This window comes from Coenobita brevimanus, chromosome 18 (genome assembly GCF_032717465.1).
Source record: "Coenobita brevimanus isolate Jiangsu-jjx chromosome 18, ASM3271746v2, whole genome shotgun sequence".
In the NCBI taxonomy this organism is placed as follows: Eukaryota; Metazoa; Arthropoda; class Malacostraca; order Decapoda; family Coenobitidae; genus Coenobita; species Coenobita brevimanus.
The window spans coordinates 18,699,983-18,714,935 of NC_136971.1; the positions used below are offsets into that span (position 1 = coordinate 18,699,983).

The 14,953-nt window shown below is 41.0% G+C and overlaps 1 non-coding gene across 1 annotated transcript; it reads left to right on the forward strand.

Moving 5' to 3' along the window:
- Positions 1-11,581: 11,581 nt before the first annotated feature.
- On the forward strand, positions 11,582-11,700 carry LOC145391541 (5S ribosomal RNA). The gene has a single exon (XR_013895860.1). It is a non-coding gene; the product is annotated as a 5S ribosomal RNA (ribosomal RNA).
- The last annotated feature ends 3,253 nt before the right edge of the window (positions 11,701-14,953 follow it).

Below are 14,953 nucleotides of genomic sequence, written 5' to 3' on the forward strand. Positions count from 1 at the left end.
TGCAGCGACTTTCTTACATCCATGCTCACTTCCCTGTTCCTTATCACTGCTTTCAAGGAACCAACAACCTTTCTTCCCCGTTGTACCTTTCAAGCATTTCAGTCTCCAAACTTCCGTCGTTACTCTTTACACTACCCAAGTACGCATTAATCGCTCACATTTTCCATTTCCTACTCATCCAACCTCATTGTACACTCAGTGACTTCATATCACTCAAAGACCATAACTTTACTCTTCCCTACATTCACCGTTAGATTCCGTTTCTTCCACACACTCCCAAACTCATTCACCAAGCATTAAAGTTCCCCTTCATCTTCACTTAACAATACAGTATCGTCTGCAAACAACAGTACAGTGAGTTTCCAAACACTGCCCCCTGTCATTAGGGTCATCCCATCATCCACTGCCCTACCTTGTGGAAACCTCATCCATATACAGATTCAACAGCCATGGGGACATGACACTCCCTGTTTCAATCCAACATTCAAACAGAAACATTCACTCTACTCACTATCCACACGCACTGCAACCTCATACATACTCTTTACGGCATGCAACAACTTCCCAGTTACTCCGTATATCCTTAATACTTGATTCGCTTTTCGTTGACAAACTGGGGAAAGAAACACCGACGTGGGACTTAGTGTGTATTGACGTTTCCCCTCATGGCTTCTTCGGAATACAACTGCTGAATATACACCACATTTCCTGTATATATAGCAGAAGGTAGTGGGGGGGTGAGGGGGGTTGAGGTATTGGCTAGGGGTGGTGGGGGGCGCAGGTAGAGTAAGGAAGGTGAGGTCCTGGGGAAAGGGATTACAGACCTCGGCACAAGGACGGAGAGAAACAAGGGATAGGTGAAGTGGGAAGTCCTTAGGAAGAAGTAAGGAATGTTGGGTAAGGAAATATAAGTCACAAAGGGATAGGGATTGCCGATCCCAGCACAGGTGTGTGTGTGTGTGTGTGTGTGTGTGTTCTTACCTAATTGTATCTTTACAGGAATGAGTCAAGCTCGTATTGTCCCGTGTCTTAGACCATATTTATCGTACATATCCTTAAATTTGTGAATTGTTTTGGCACACACTATTTCATTCGGTAGTGCATTCCATTGATCGATTGCTCTGTTTGGGAAACTGAATTTCCTTACGTCTTTATCACCTCTCTTCTTATGCAGTTTTTTGCAGTGTCCTCTTGCTGATGCTTCTCCATATGTTAAGTAATCATTTATGTCTATTTTCTCCTTTCCTGATATGCACTTATATAGCATTATCATGTCACCTCTTTTCCTTCTCTCCTGTAGTGTTGGTAGATTCAGTTTATTTAGTCTTTCTTCATAGCTTAGGTCCCTTAAGCTTGGTATCCATCTTGTAGCGGCCCTTTGAACTTTTTCAATCTTGTCTATATGCTTTTTGAGATGAGGACGTCAGACTACTGATGCATATTCCAGGGTTGGTCTAATGAATGATGTTATTATCCTTTTTAGCATGTCTTCATTTATGTATGTGAATGCTATTCTCATATTTGCAAGCAGTGTATACATGTTCCGTACCTTCTCGCTGATGTGGTCAGCCGGAGATAGTCTGTTATTGATAATCACACCTAGGTCTTTCTTTCTGATGTGTATAGGGTTTTATTTCCTAGCTTATAATCCCAATCAGGTCTTTTTCCGCTTTTACCAAACTTGATTACATGACACTTGTCCACATTGAATTCCATTTGCCATGTACTACTCCATTCATGAAGTTTATTTAATTCTTCTTGTAGCTCCCTACAAGAGTCTGTGCTAGTAATTCTCCTTTGTATTTTTGCATCATCTGCAAACATATTCAGATAGCTCTCATTTCCAGTGTTACTGTTTATATCATTTATGTACACTAAAAACATGATTGGTGCCAGCACCGAACCCTGTGGTACTCCACTAGTCACTTCTTTCCATGATGAGTAGTTTCCTCTTAGTACTGTCCTCATTTCTCTTTTTATGAGAAAGTCTTGCATCCAACAAAACAGTTTGCCTCCAATTCCTCCTTGATGGTACAGCTTCCATAAAAGTCTTTGGTGTGGTACTGTGTCAAAAGCTTTCTTGAAATCTAAATAGATACTGTCCACCCATCCTTCCCTTTCCTGTATTGTGTTTGTTACTCTGTCATAGTAGCTCAACAGATTGGTAACACATGATTTTCCTTTTCTGAAACCAAACTGTCTTTCTGTTATCATACTGTGTTTTTCTAGATGATTTACCCAAGCTTTTCTTATAAGTTTTTCTAATACCTTGCTTACAACACTAGTCAGTGATACTGGTCGGTAGTTGAGAGGATTTTGTCTATTTCCTTTCTTGAATAAGGGGACTATATTTGCTTTTTTCCAAATATCAGGTAGTTTCCCTTGACTCAAAGATTTCTTGAAAATTAAAAATAATGGTTTACTTAACTCATTTGCACATTTTCGTAACACCCAACATGAAATTTCATCAGGACCACTTGCTTTTCCTCTGTCTAATCTACTTAACTCCTCTTGTATTACTTTTCTGCTATTTGTATATCTGGTAGTATGTGTGGCCATGCGTGTTCCACATAGTCTCTCTCAAATTTTTTTTTCTTCTGTAAAAACTAATTGGAAATTCTTATTTAGTGCTTCACAAATATCTTTCTCTTGTGTATAAGTGATTCCCTCGTCCGTGATGGATTGTATTATATCTTTTACTTTGGTTTTGCTTCTGATATAGCTGTAAAACAGCTTTGGTTGATCACTACTTTTATTTATTATATCCTCCTCAAACTGTTTTTGGGCTTCCTCCTTATTCTTGTATAGTCGTTTCTTGCCTGTTTGTAATTATTATATGCCCTTTCACTATTGTGTCTTCTGTATCTATTCCACAACAAATCTCTTCTTTCTTTAGATTTTTTACATTCTGTATTGAACCATTTCTGTATTTTCTTATCTGCTTCTTTGTGCTGTGGGATGTAATTCTGGACTCCTATTTCATAAAATTCACAAAAATTTTTATATACAGCATTTAAATCTTGTCCTCTAAGCTCATTTTCCCAGTCAACTTCTAAGAAATACTTCTTTAGGTCTTGATAATTTCCCTTTTTATAGTTTAGTCTCTTTTTGTAACTGTCAGTGCTGTTTACTATGTCATATGCTATCCTGAAGTTATAATTTAGTACTGCATGATCGCTTTTGCCGAGTGGAGGGTGATATATTAAACTGTCAATGTCATTTTCTTGCCTAGTAAATATTAGATCTAGCACTGAAGGTACATCAAGTCCTCTTTTTCTAGTGGTTTCCCTCACATGTTGCGTTAAGAAAAACTCTTGTACGAGATCCAGGAGCTTTTGGTCCCAGCAGTTTTCTTGGCTATTTATATCTAGAGTATTCCAATTTATATTTGTATTGAAATCCCCAGTTAGTATAATTCTTTCCGATTTCTCTTCCATTTTATGTAGCAAGGATCTTATACTCTGAATTGTACTCTCTGCTAGGTCCTTCTATTCGTCTCTTTCCCATGTGTTTGATCTGGGTGGCATGTACAAATTGGCTACAATTACTTTACCTTCAGATGTGTCGATCTCTACTGCAATCAGTTCTACTTGTGATGGTATATCTAGGTTTATTTCCTTGACTTTTAGATTTTTCTTAGTTAATATTATAATTCCTCCTCCTTTTTTTAAATTTCTGTCTCTTCTCCATATATTGTATTCCTCTAAGTTTAGTATGTCATTGGATATCCTTGGTGTTAATTTTGTCTCAGTTAGGCATATTATTTGTGGTTCATTTTCTCTGACATAATCATTCATCTCTAGTAATTTAGATACCATTCCATCCACATTTGAGTACATCAACTTTATCATCTTGTTTATATACTTGTCATGACATGGTTCTACTAACTTCCTCCTTTTTCTTCCATCCTGTTTGTGTACCACTTTCGTACCTGCAATCCTATTACTTTGTAAAAAAATTTCTTCTTGTCCTCTTCTGATCTTTCCTCATTTTTTGTTTTTGCTTCCTCCCTTTTCTCTTTCAGTAATTCCAGTTCCTCTTGTGTTAGACATCTTTTTATCCATACATTTTTGAACTCCTCTTTTTCCATAAGATTCTTTGCATTTTTAGTATCTCTTCCACAGTGTTTACACTCTGGAAAGTCACCTTTAGAGGTCTTGTCTTGCTTTTCTCGTATTTCCCTAACCTTTTGTGTTCCTCTATGTCTTTACTACAGATTTCCTCTGATACTTCTTTCAGTAAGTTCATTACATTTGCCATCTCCTTTTTGTCTCTAGTGATTTTGTTTTTAATTTCTTCCTCTTCTATACCAGTGATTACTATTGATTTATTTATTTCTACTGAATCTCTGACTAACTTTGGATTGTTTTGGATTATTCTTTTCACTTCCTTTTTAATGCTTTTTTCCTCCACCCTTGTTTCCAAGTCTTTCTTTACTTTCACCATTTCAGCATACGTGATTTCTACATCATTTTTGTAGCTTTGCACAGCTTCATTTACCTGTGTTATCTTCTCCTCAATATCACTGCTCTGGTCCATAAGACTGCTTACTTGTCTAATTGTCTCTGTGTCATTTTTTAACTCTTCCATAACACTCTCGTGATTAAATACTGTACTTCCCATTTCACTCACTTTCTTCCTAAGGGTATTCAATTCCACTGTTAGTTCACTGATGGTTGTGTCTTTCTTATTGGCCTCCTTTCCCAGTTTATCTATCTCTTCCTTTTGCAAGTGCATTTGCTTCTTTATTTCATCAATTTCATTTTTGAAAGCCATTTCTAGATTGTGTACACGTTCAACCAGTCTATTGTGAGTCTCCACTTCAACTAGTTCTTGGTAGAAATCGTCATTTTGCTTTTTACTTTTATCCCTTTTCTTTTCCAAATTTGTTTTACTGAAGTATGTATCCATTTTGTAATACTAAATGAACAGAGTATGTACTTACTGTGTGCACGCTTTCCTGGTCTTTCTGTAGTATAAACAAACCCAGCTGACTCAACGCATCGTGGTTCTTTGTTGTTTCAACCAGTCTTATTTAAACTTATTATTTCTTTTCCTTTTAATAATGACAAATCATTTAGTCTAACCTGGTACAGAGCTTGACTCATTCAAAGATACTTATTTAGGTAATGCCTCTGGCCGTGTTGAGCTTGTATGGAGCGCCGGTACAGACGTCCACATCCGACGATGTGCATGTGTGTGTGTGTGTGTGTGTGCGCTCGCGCACAAGTGTTGTATATGTGGGCAAGAAGCTGAGTGAAGAGAGGGTCGAAATGTCATAAACCTTAATTACTTTAAGTTTCACGATACCTTGTGCAAGCAAAGTTTTGGAATGGCTGTGGGGTCACCACTGAGTGATGTGTTAGCTAACCTCTTCATGGAATCGCTCGAGTCTGGTCCCTACAAACGGTTCATCCCGAACACCGTCACGTGGCTGCGGTATGTTGACGACATCTTGGTCACTGCACCCAGACGTTTCGACATAGACAATCTAAGGGACAGACTTAATGAAGTGGAACCGTCAGTTCAGTATTCCCTTGAAGACGAAGCTGACAGTTGCATGCCCTTTCTGGATACTCTGCTCATTAGGACCGACAATAAGCTGGCATTCAAAGTGTATATTAAAGCCACAATAGGGATGACTTTATTCACTATTATTCCAGCCATAACGTTAGAATAAAGAAAAGTGTATTAACAGGGTTCTACCTCAGAGCCTTGAGGATTTGCAGCGAAGATCATTTGAAAGATGAATTCCAGTACATAGGTAGACATTTTCTAAACTGAAGTATCCAAAAGACATGTTATCCAGTGCCAGAAAACATGCCAGGGCTATCAGGGAACGGGCAACGGCTGAGAAATCCAGTGATGTGACACGGATAATCCTGCCCAATAACAATACGAGCAACAGCATTGCTCGGTTTTTAAGAAATTCAGGAACTGAGGTAGCTTTTAAGACATTTCAGACAGTGGGTGATCTGGTCAGACACGAGGTACGAACCAGCAACACAGGCGAGAGAGGTGTTGACTCCATTCCATGTAGGCTACAGTATGTGATAAGGTTTACATAGGTGAAACAGGGCGTGATTTGGAAGAGAGAATAAAAGAACACAAGCATGCAATGAGGGTACAACACCAACAATGCATGTGTAGCTCCCAGATTTAATACAGGTCACGTAATGAAATGAGAAAATGCAAAAATTTTGTACAAGGAAGCAGACTTAAAAAGACGCAAATGTCTGGAGGCAGCTGTTATAGTATGTTCCAGTACCACTCAACAGAACAGCGGATCTTATCCCCTATCGGATTCTGTGGCCTAATATATTGTCAATAGAAGAGCTTCCTGCCCCCCCCCCCCTCTTAAACTCAAAACATCATCCCTTCTTCCTTCCCTCCCATCCATCCCCATCCCCTCTCTTCACTCAGTTTCATGCCCACATATACAACACTTGTACACACACACACACACACACACAGAGGGATTCAAGCTAGGTGGACGTGTGACACCGGCGCTCCGTACCAATCACGGCCAGTGGCATTACCTAAATAGTATCTTTGTATGAGTCAAGCTCAGTACCAGGTTAGACTAAATGATTGTTCATTATAAAAAGGAAAAAAAAAAATAATAAAGTCAACAAGACTTGTAAAAACAGGAAATAGAACCAAGACGAAAGAATACGCTGAGTCATCTCTGAGGTTTGTTTACAACAAGACGGAGATTGTAAGTATATGCTTTGCACTTTAAGTATTGCAAAATGGATACATACTTCAGTAAAACAAATTTGGAAAAGAAAAGGGATAAAGGTAAAAAGCAAAATGATGATTTCTACCAAGAACTGGTTGAAGTAGAGACCCACAATAGACTGGTTGAACGTGTAAACAAACTAGAAATGGCTTTCAAAAATGAAATTGATGAAATAAAGAAGCAGATGCACTTGCAAAAGGAAGAAATAGAAAAATTAGGAAGGGAGGCCAATAAGAAAGACACAACCATCAGTGAACTAACAGTGGAATTGAGTACACTTAGGAAGAAAATTAGTGAAATGGCAAGTACAGTAGTCAATCACGAGAGTGTTATGGAAGAGTTCAAAAATGGCACAGAGACAATTATGCAAGTTAGCAGTCTTATTGACCAGAGCAGTGATATTGAGGAGAAGATAACACAAGTAAATGAAGCTGTGCAAAGCTACAAAAATGATGTAGAAACCACGTATGCAGAAATGGTGAAAGTAAAGAAAGACTTAGAAACAAGGGTGGAGGAAAAAAACATTAAAAAGGAGGTGAAAAGAATAATCCAAAACAATCCAAAGTTAGTCAGAGATTCAGTAGAGATAAACAAATCAATAGTAATCACTGGTATAGAAGAGGATGAAGTTAAAAACAAGATCACAAGAGACAAAAAGGAGATGGCAAATGTAATGAGCTTACTGAAAGAAGTATCAGAGGAAATCTGTAGTAAAGACATAGAGGAACACAAAAGGTTAGGGAAATACGAGAAAAGCAAGACAAGACCTCTAAAGGTGACTTTCCAGAGTGTTAACACTGTGGAAGAGATACTAAAAAATGCAAAGAATCTTAAGGAAAAAGAGTTCAAAAATGTATGGATAAAAAGATGTCTAACACAAGAGGAAATGGAATTACTGAAAGAGAAAAGGGAGGAAGCAAAAACAAAAAATGAGGGAAGATCAGAAGAGGACAAGAAGAAATTTTTTTTACAAAGTAATAGGATTGCAGGTACGAAAGTGGTACACAAACAGGATGGAAGAAAAAGGAGGAAGGTAGTAGAACCATGTCAGGACAAGTATATAAACAAGATGATAAAGTTGATGTACTCAAATGTGGATGAAATGGTATCTAAATTACTAGAGATGAATGATTGTCAGAGAAAATGAACCACAAATAATATGCCTAACTGAAACAAAATTAATACCAAGGATATCAAATGACATACTAAACTTAGAGGAATACAATATATGGAGAAGAGACAGATATTTAAAAAAAGGAGGAGGAATTATAATATTAACTAAGAAAAATCTAAAAGTCAAGGAAATAAAACTAGATATACCATCACAAGTAGAACTGATTGCAGTAGAGATCGACACATCTGAAGGTAAAGTAATTGTAGCCAATTTGTACATGCCACCCAGATCAAACACATGGGAAAGAGACGACTATGAGGACCTGGCAGAGAGTACAATTCAGAGTGTAAGATCATTGCTACATAAAATGGAAGAGAAATCGGAAAGAATTATACTAACTGGGGACTTCAATACAAATATAAATTGGAATACTCTAGATATAAATAGCCAAGAAAACTGTTGGGACCAAAAGCTCCTGGATCTCGTACAAGAGTTTTTCTTAACGCAACATGTGAGGGAAACCACCAGAAAAAGAGGACTTGATGTACAGCCGTCCACACTGCCGCGAGGTACACCACAGAGCGGTGGCAACGCTGGGGAGACATAGTAAAGAAGCAAGTGAAACGCTTCGAAACCCTCCCCCCGATTGAAGCACAGGTGCGCGCTGTTGCTATGTTACCGAGGCGATGAGTATGATCGACGTTAGCATGGTGTAAAAATGCTGAATAGCAATATTATCTGTGATAATAAACACTTAAGACTGAATATTTGTATTGAATGACCTCTTACATCACTCGTAACTCGTACGATATGTGGATTATGGCTCCCATTCCCATCTCTCCCTCCCACCAGTGACTGCATCGAATGAAGTTCGAAAACTTGAGGTTCCGGGTTACCGTCTTGGCCAGCGTTGCCAACGTTCTGTGATGTACCTCGCGGCAGTGTGGACGGCTGTACCTTCAGTGCTAGATCTAATATTTACGAGGCAAGAAAAGGATATTGACAGTTTAATATATCACCCTCCACTCGGCAAAAGCGATCATGCAGTACTAAACTATAACTTCAGGATAGCATATGACATAGTAAACAGCAATGATAGTTACAAAAAGAGCCTAAACTATAAAAAGGGAAATTATCAAGACCTAAAGAAGTATTTCTTAGAAGTTGATTGGGAAAATGAGCTTAGAGGACAAGATTTAAATGCTGTATATAAAAAATGTTATGTATTTTATGAAATAGGAGTCCAGAAGTACATCCCACAGCACAAAGAAGCAGATAAGAAAATACAGAAATGGTTCAATACAGAATGTAAAAAATCAAAAGAAAGAAGAGATTTGTTGTGGAATAGATACAGAAGACACAATAGTGAAAGGGCGTACAATAATTACAAATAGGCAAGAAACGACTATACAAGAATAAGGAGGGAAGCCCAAAAACAGTTTGAGGAGGATATAATAAATAAAAGTAGTGATCAACCAAAGCTGTTTTACAGCTATATCAGAAGCAAAACTAAAGTAAAAGATATAATACATTCCATTACGGACGAGGGAATCACTTATACACAAGAGAAGGATATTTGTGAAGCACTAAATAAGAATTTCCAATTAGTTTTTACAGAAGAAAAAAATTTTGAGAGGGACTATGTGGAACACGCATGTCCACACATACTACCAGATATACAAATAGCAGGAAAAGTAATACAGGAGGAGTTAAGTAGATTAGACAGAGGAAAAGCAAGTGGTCCTGATGAAATTTCATGTTGGGTATTACGAGAATGTGCAAAGGAGTTATGTAAACCATTATTTTTAATTTTCAAGAAATCCTTGAGTCAAGGTAAACTACCAGATATTTGGAAAAAAGCAAATATTGTCCCCTTATTCAAGAAAGGAAATAGACAAAATCCACTCAACTACCGACCAGTATCACTGAGCAGTGTTGTAAGCAAGGTATTAGAAAAACTTATAAGAAAAACTTGGGTAAATCATCTAGAAGAACACAGTATGATAACAGAAAGACAGTTTGGTTTCAGAAAAGGAAAATCATGTGTTACTAATCTGTTAAGCTACTATGACAGAGTAACAAACACAATACAGGAAAGGGAAGGATGGGTGGACAGTATCTATTTAGATTTCAAGAAAGGTTTTGACACAGTACCACACCAAAGACTTTTATGGAAACTGTACCATCAAGGAGGAATTCGAGGCAAACTGTTTTGTTGGATGCAAGACTCTCATAAAAAGAGAAATGAGGACAGTACTAAGAGGAAACTACTCATCATGGAAAGAAGTGACTAGTGGAGTACCACAGGGTTCAGTGCTGGCACCAATCATATTTTTAGTGTACTGTATATAAATGATATAAACAGTAACACTGGAAATGAGAGCTATCTGAATATGTTTGCAGGTGATGCAAAAATACAAAGGAGAATTACTAACACAGACTCTTGTAAAGAGCTACAAGAAGAATTAAATAAACTTCATGAATGGAGTAGTACATGGCAAATGGAATTCAATGTGGACAAGTGTCATGTAATCAAGTTTGGTAAAAGTGGAAAAAGACCTGATTGGGATTTAGTTAGGAAATAAAACCCTATATACATCAGAAAGAGAGAAAGACCTAGGTGTGATTATCAATAGCAGACTATCTCCGGCTGACCACATCAGCGAGAAGGTACGGAACATGTATACACTGCTTGCAAATATGAGAATAGCATTCACATACATAGATGAAGACATGCTAAGAAGGATAATAACATCATTCATTAGACCAACCCTGGAATATGCATCAGTAGTCTGGAGTCCTCATCTCAAAAAGCACATAGACAAGATTGAAAAAGTTCGAAGGGCCGCTACAAGATGGATACCAAGCTTAAGGGACCTAAGCTACGAAGAAAGACTAAATAAACTGAATCTACCAACACTACAGAAGAGAAGGAAAAGAGGTGACATGATAATGCTATATAAATGCATATCAGGAAAGGAGAAAATAGACATAAACGATTACTTAACATATGGAGAAGCATCAGCAAGAGGACACTGCAAAAAACTGCATAAGAAGAGAGGTGATAAAGACGTAAGGAAATTCAGTTTCCCAAACAGAGCAAATGATCAATGGAATGCACTACCGAATGAAATAGTGTGTGCCAAAACAATTCACAAATTTAAGGATATGTACGATAAATATGGTATAAGACACGGGACAGTACGAGCTTGACTCATTCCTGTAAAGATACATTTAGGTATGAACAATTAGGTAAGAACACACACACAAGTGCTGGGATTAGCAATCCCTATCCCTTTGTGACTTCCATTTCCTTACCCAACATTCCTTACCTCTTCCTAAGGACTTACCACTGAGAGTTGCCAGGTTGGCGGATTTTCCGACAAATTGGGCGGTATTAACTTGAGGCTGGCGGGTAAAATTTAACACTGGCGGTTGGGCGGTTTTTTGAGCGAGTTAATATCTTAACTAAATGCTCTCAACTCTCCAACTCGAATTCTTCCCGCTCCTTCTGGCACCTTGCCAAAAACCTTTCTAATAACTTTACCTCATCATCCTTCCCTCCTCTTTTCTACTCTGATGGTTCTGTAGCTATTTCTTCTACTGATAAAGCAGATCTCTTCGCACAGACTTTCTCCTCCAATTCCACCTTAGACGATTCCGGTGCTGTTCCTCCATCACTTCCCCCCTCTGACTTCCTCATGGCTGATATTAAAATTTCTTCAGCCAACTGCCATACCACGTTCAGTACACCGCTTCCCGTCCGATCAGCGAAGTTAAGCAACGTTGGGTCTGGTTAGTACTTGGATGGGTGACCGCCTGGGAACACCAGATGCTGTTGGCATAAATCCTACGTGTCAAGTGGGGTTGGTGGAGGATTAGTGCCCCTCCTTGTAAAACAATTAACTTTAAGCCCTTGGCCACCCTGTTTGGGATACATGGCGTCTGGCAATGAATGAATGATGATGTATTTTCTGCCATCACTGGCCTCAGTACTAACAAGGCATAGGGGCCTGATGGGGTCCCTCCTGTTGCTCTCAAGAGCTGTGCTTCTGTGCTTACACCCTGCCTAGGCAAACTCTTTCGCCTTTGTCTGTCAACTTGTACCTTTCCTTCTTGCTGGAAGTTTGCTCTCATTCAGCCAGTCCCAAAGAAGGGTGACCACTCCCAACCCTCTAACTATCGTCCAATTGCTTTAACGTCCTGTATTTCAAAAGTTTTCGAGTCAATTCTCAATAGAAAAATTTTAAGGCATCTTTCCTATCACAACCTTCTTTCCGATCATCAGTACGGGTTCCGTCAGGGACGCTCCACTGGCAATCTTCTCACCTACCTTTCAGACTCCTGGTCATCCTCCTTTCGGGACTTTGGCGAAAGCTTTGCCATTGCACTTGACATCTCAAAGGCTTTCGATCGAGTCTGGCATAAATCTTTAATTTCCAAACTGCCCTCCTACGGTTTCTATCCTTCTATCTGTGCCTTCATCACTAGCTTCCTTTCTGGTCGTTCTATAGCCACTGTTGTAGACGGCCATCGTTCTTCTCCTAGATCTATCAACAGTGGTGTTCCTCAGGGGTCTGTCCCATCACCAACTCTCTTCCTTTTATTCATCAATGATCTTCTAAGCTGTACATCTAACCCTATCCACTCATACTGATGACTCCACCCTTCACCTTTCCATTCGGTTCCCGCAACGCCTATCTCAACAGTTACTTCAACAAACAAGGAATGAGGCTAAGGCACACCTAATGTCTGACTTGGCTCGTATCTCTGACTGGGGTAAAAATAATATGGTTGTTTTTAATGCATCTAAGACTCAGTTCTTACACCTATCAACCCGACAAAATCTTCCACAGGTATACCCACTAATGTTTAGTAATATTCAACTTAATCCTGCATCATCCTTGAACATGCTTGGGGTTTCATTTACTCAGGACTTATCTTGGAAAGATCATATTACATCTCTTGTAAAATCTGCTTCCAAGAGATTGGGTGTGCTAAGCCGACTCCGCTCTTTCTTTACCCCTGCACAATTGTTGACTATACAGGGGTTTTATCCGCCCCTGTGTGGAGTACGACTCTCATGTGTGGGGAGGCTCCCCATATACAGCTCTTCCCAATAGGGTGGAGTCAAAGGCTTTTCATCTCATTAACTCTCCTCCTCTTACTGACTCCCTTCAACCTCTGTCTCTTCGCCGCACTGTTGCATCTTTATCTGTTTTCTATCGTTACTTTAATGGTCACTGCTCCTCTGAACTGTCTGCTTGGATTCCTCCATCTCTACGACGGGCGCGTAACACCAATTTGGCAGCAAACTCTCATCTCTTTTCTGTCCAACTCTCTAATGCAAGAGTTAACTGTTACTCCCACTCTTTCATTTATGCAACAGGTCAACTCTGGAACTGTCTCCCTCTGTCTGTATTTCCTGCTGCCCATGATCTCCATTCTTTCGAATGCAGTGTGTCCAGGCATCTCGAAATGATCGGATCTTGAATTTGGCTCTCTATTGTATTTTGTTTTTCTCTTGGAGGAACTGTTACTGTGGGCTCATGACCTTTGGTTCCTTCTTCGTCACATTAAAAAAAAATAAAAATAAAAATAACTAGCGGGTTTTCGGCAGCTTCAGCTCGAGAGAGTATTTGCCAAATTAACCTTACTGTAACTCTTGTCTTTTAGCAAAAACAAGGGAGACCGGAGAGATCAAGATCGGGGGCAGGTGGTGGTGGGTGGAACTGACGAAACCATTAGCACCCGGACCAGCCCTCCCTCGGGATATGACTCCTGAAATGCGTGGCATACAGAATAGTGCCCCTGAAAACGGGGTGAGTGAGGAACAGCATAGTGCCCCCGAAAACGAGATGTGTGACGACCAGCATAGTGCCCCCGGAAACGCACCGACACCCTCACTCAGACCCCACAAAGTAGCCACAGACGAACTATGGGATGCCGTGCGACAACAGCATAAGGCAGCCCGGGCCGTGCGCCCTTATAACACCCAGCCGTCGCACCGTCACCCTAGCAGGAGGAGGACACTACCTTCGGAAAGTGGGATTGCTGGATCAGCTAGGGGTGGAGCTGCCAAATCAGCTCCAGACAGCACCCCTCAGGAGACGGCCTACTGCCGCTCCTGCTTTCGCCAGACGGCCGATTGCCACTCCGAAGGTGTTGCCCCTGAGTCGGCCTATTGCCGCTCCTCCCTCCGGCGGAAGGAGACGGCCTACTGCCGCTCCCACCTTCGTCAGACGGCCGATTGCCGCTCCGAAGGTGTTGCCCTTGACTCGGCCTATTGCCGCTCCTCCCTTCGGCAGAAGGAGACGACCTACTTCCTCTCCCTCCTTCGTCAGACGGCCAATTTTCGCTCCAAAGGTGTCCAGAGGCACGCTGACTCCCCCACTCAGGCCACGGCCAATTGCCGGGCCTTGGCACCTCATAGTTGCACCCCTGGGCAGCCACGGCCAATTGCCGGGCCCCACGGCCAAAGAGAGGTGTTACCAGTGTCATCGCCCCAGCGTGAGGCAAACGCCCAGACCTCCAGTACCAGAGAAACCCAGCAAGGCCTCACGGCTTCCCCTGGCCTTTGCTCCCTACGCCTGGCCCTGGAGAAGACCCACCTGAAAGACCCTAGTTCAGGTCGGTGCCGCAGCCCCTCCCTGACGGCGCCCCTCAACTCTGGGGACCGCAGTCCTCAGTCACTCCAGACCCTCCCCAGGACGCCCGGGCGAGAACTCTACATGCCCACGAGGCGCCGTAAGACCTCCACCTCCGACCGAGACCTGAGCCAGGGATTTCTGGACCTGTTCAGCCCCAGTCCTGAGGGCCACACTCCTGAACTTAGCTCGGAGACAGCGGGCTCTTTAGCCACCTGCAGCCCTGGACGCGAGAGGACGCCCCTGCGAGTCGTCCCGTACTCTCTCGGCACGCCCTCTCCTGGTGGTGTCCCTATCCCGGCAGAGTTGTCGCCGAAGTGTCTCCCCGCCGCCCCCACTACATGAGTGAATCCTGTTAAGTGTGGTGTTGCCCCAGAACTAGTGAATTGACTTATGTTAAGTGTGACGTTGCCCCAAAATCAGTGTTACAGTGATACAGTGACTTAATGT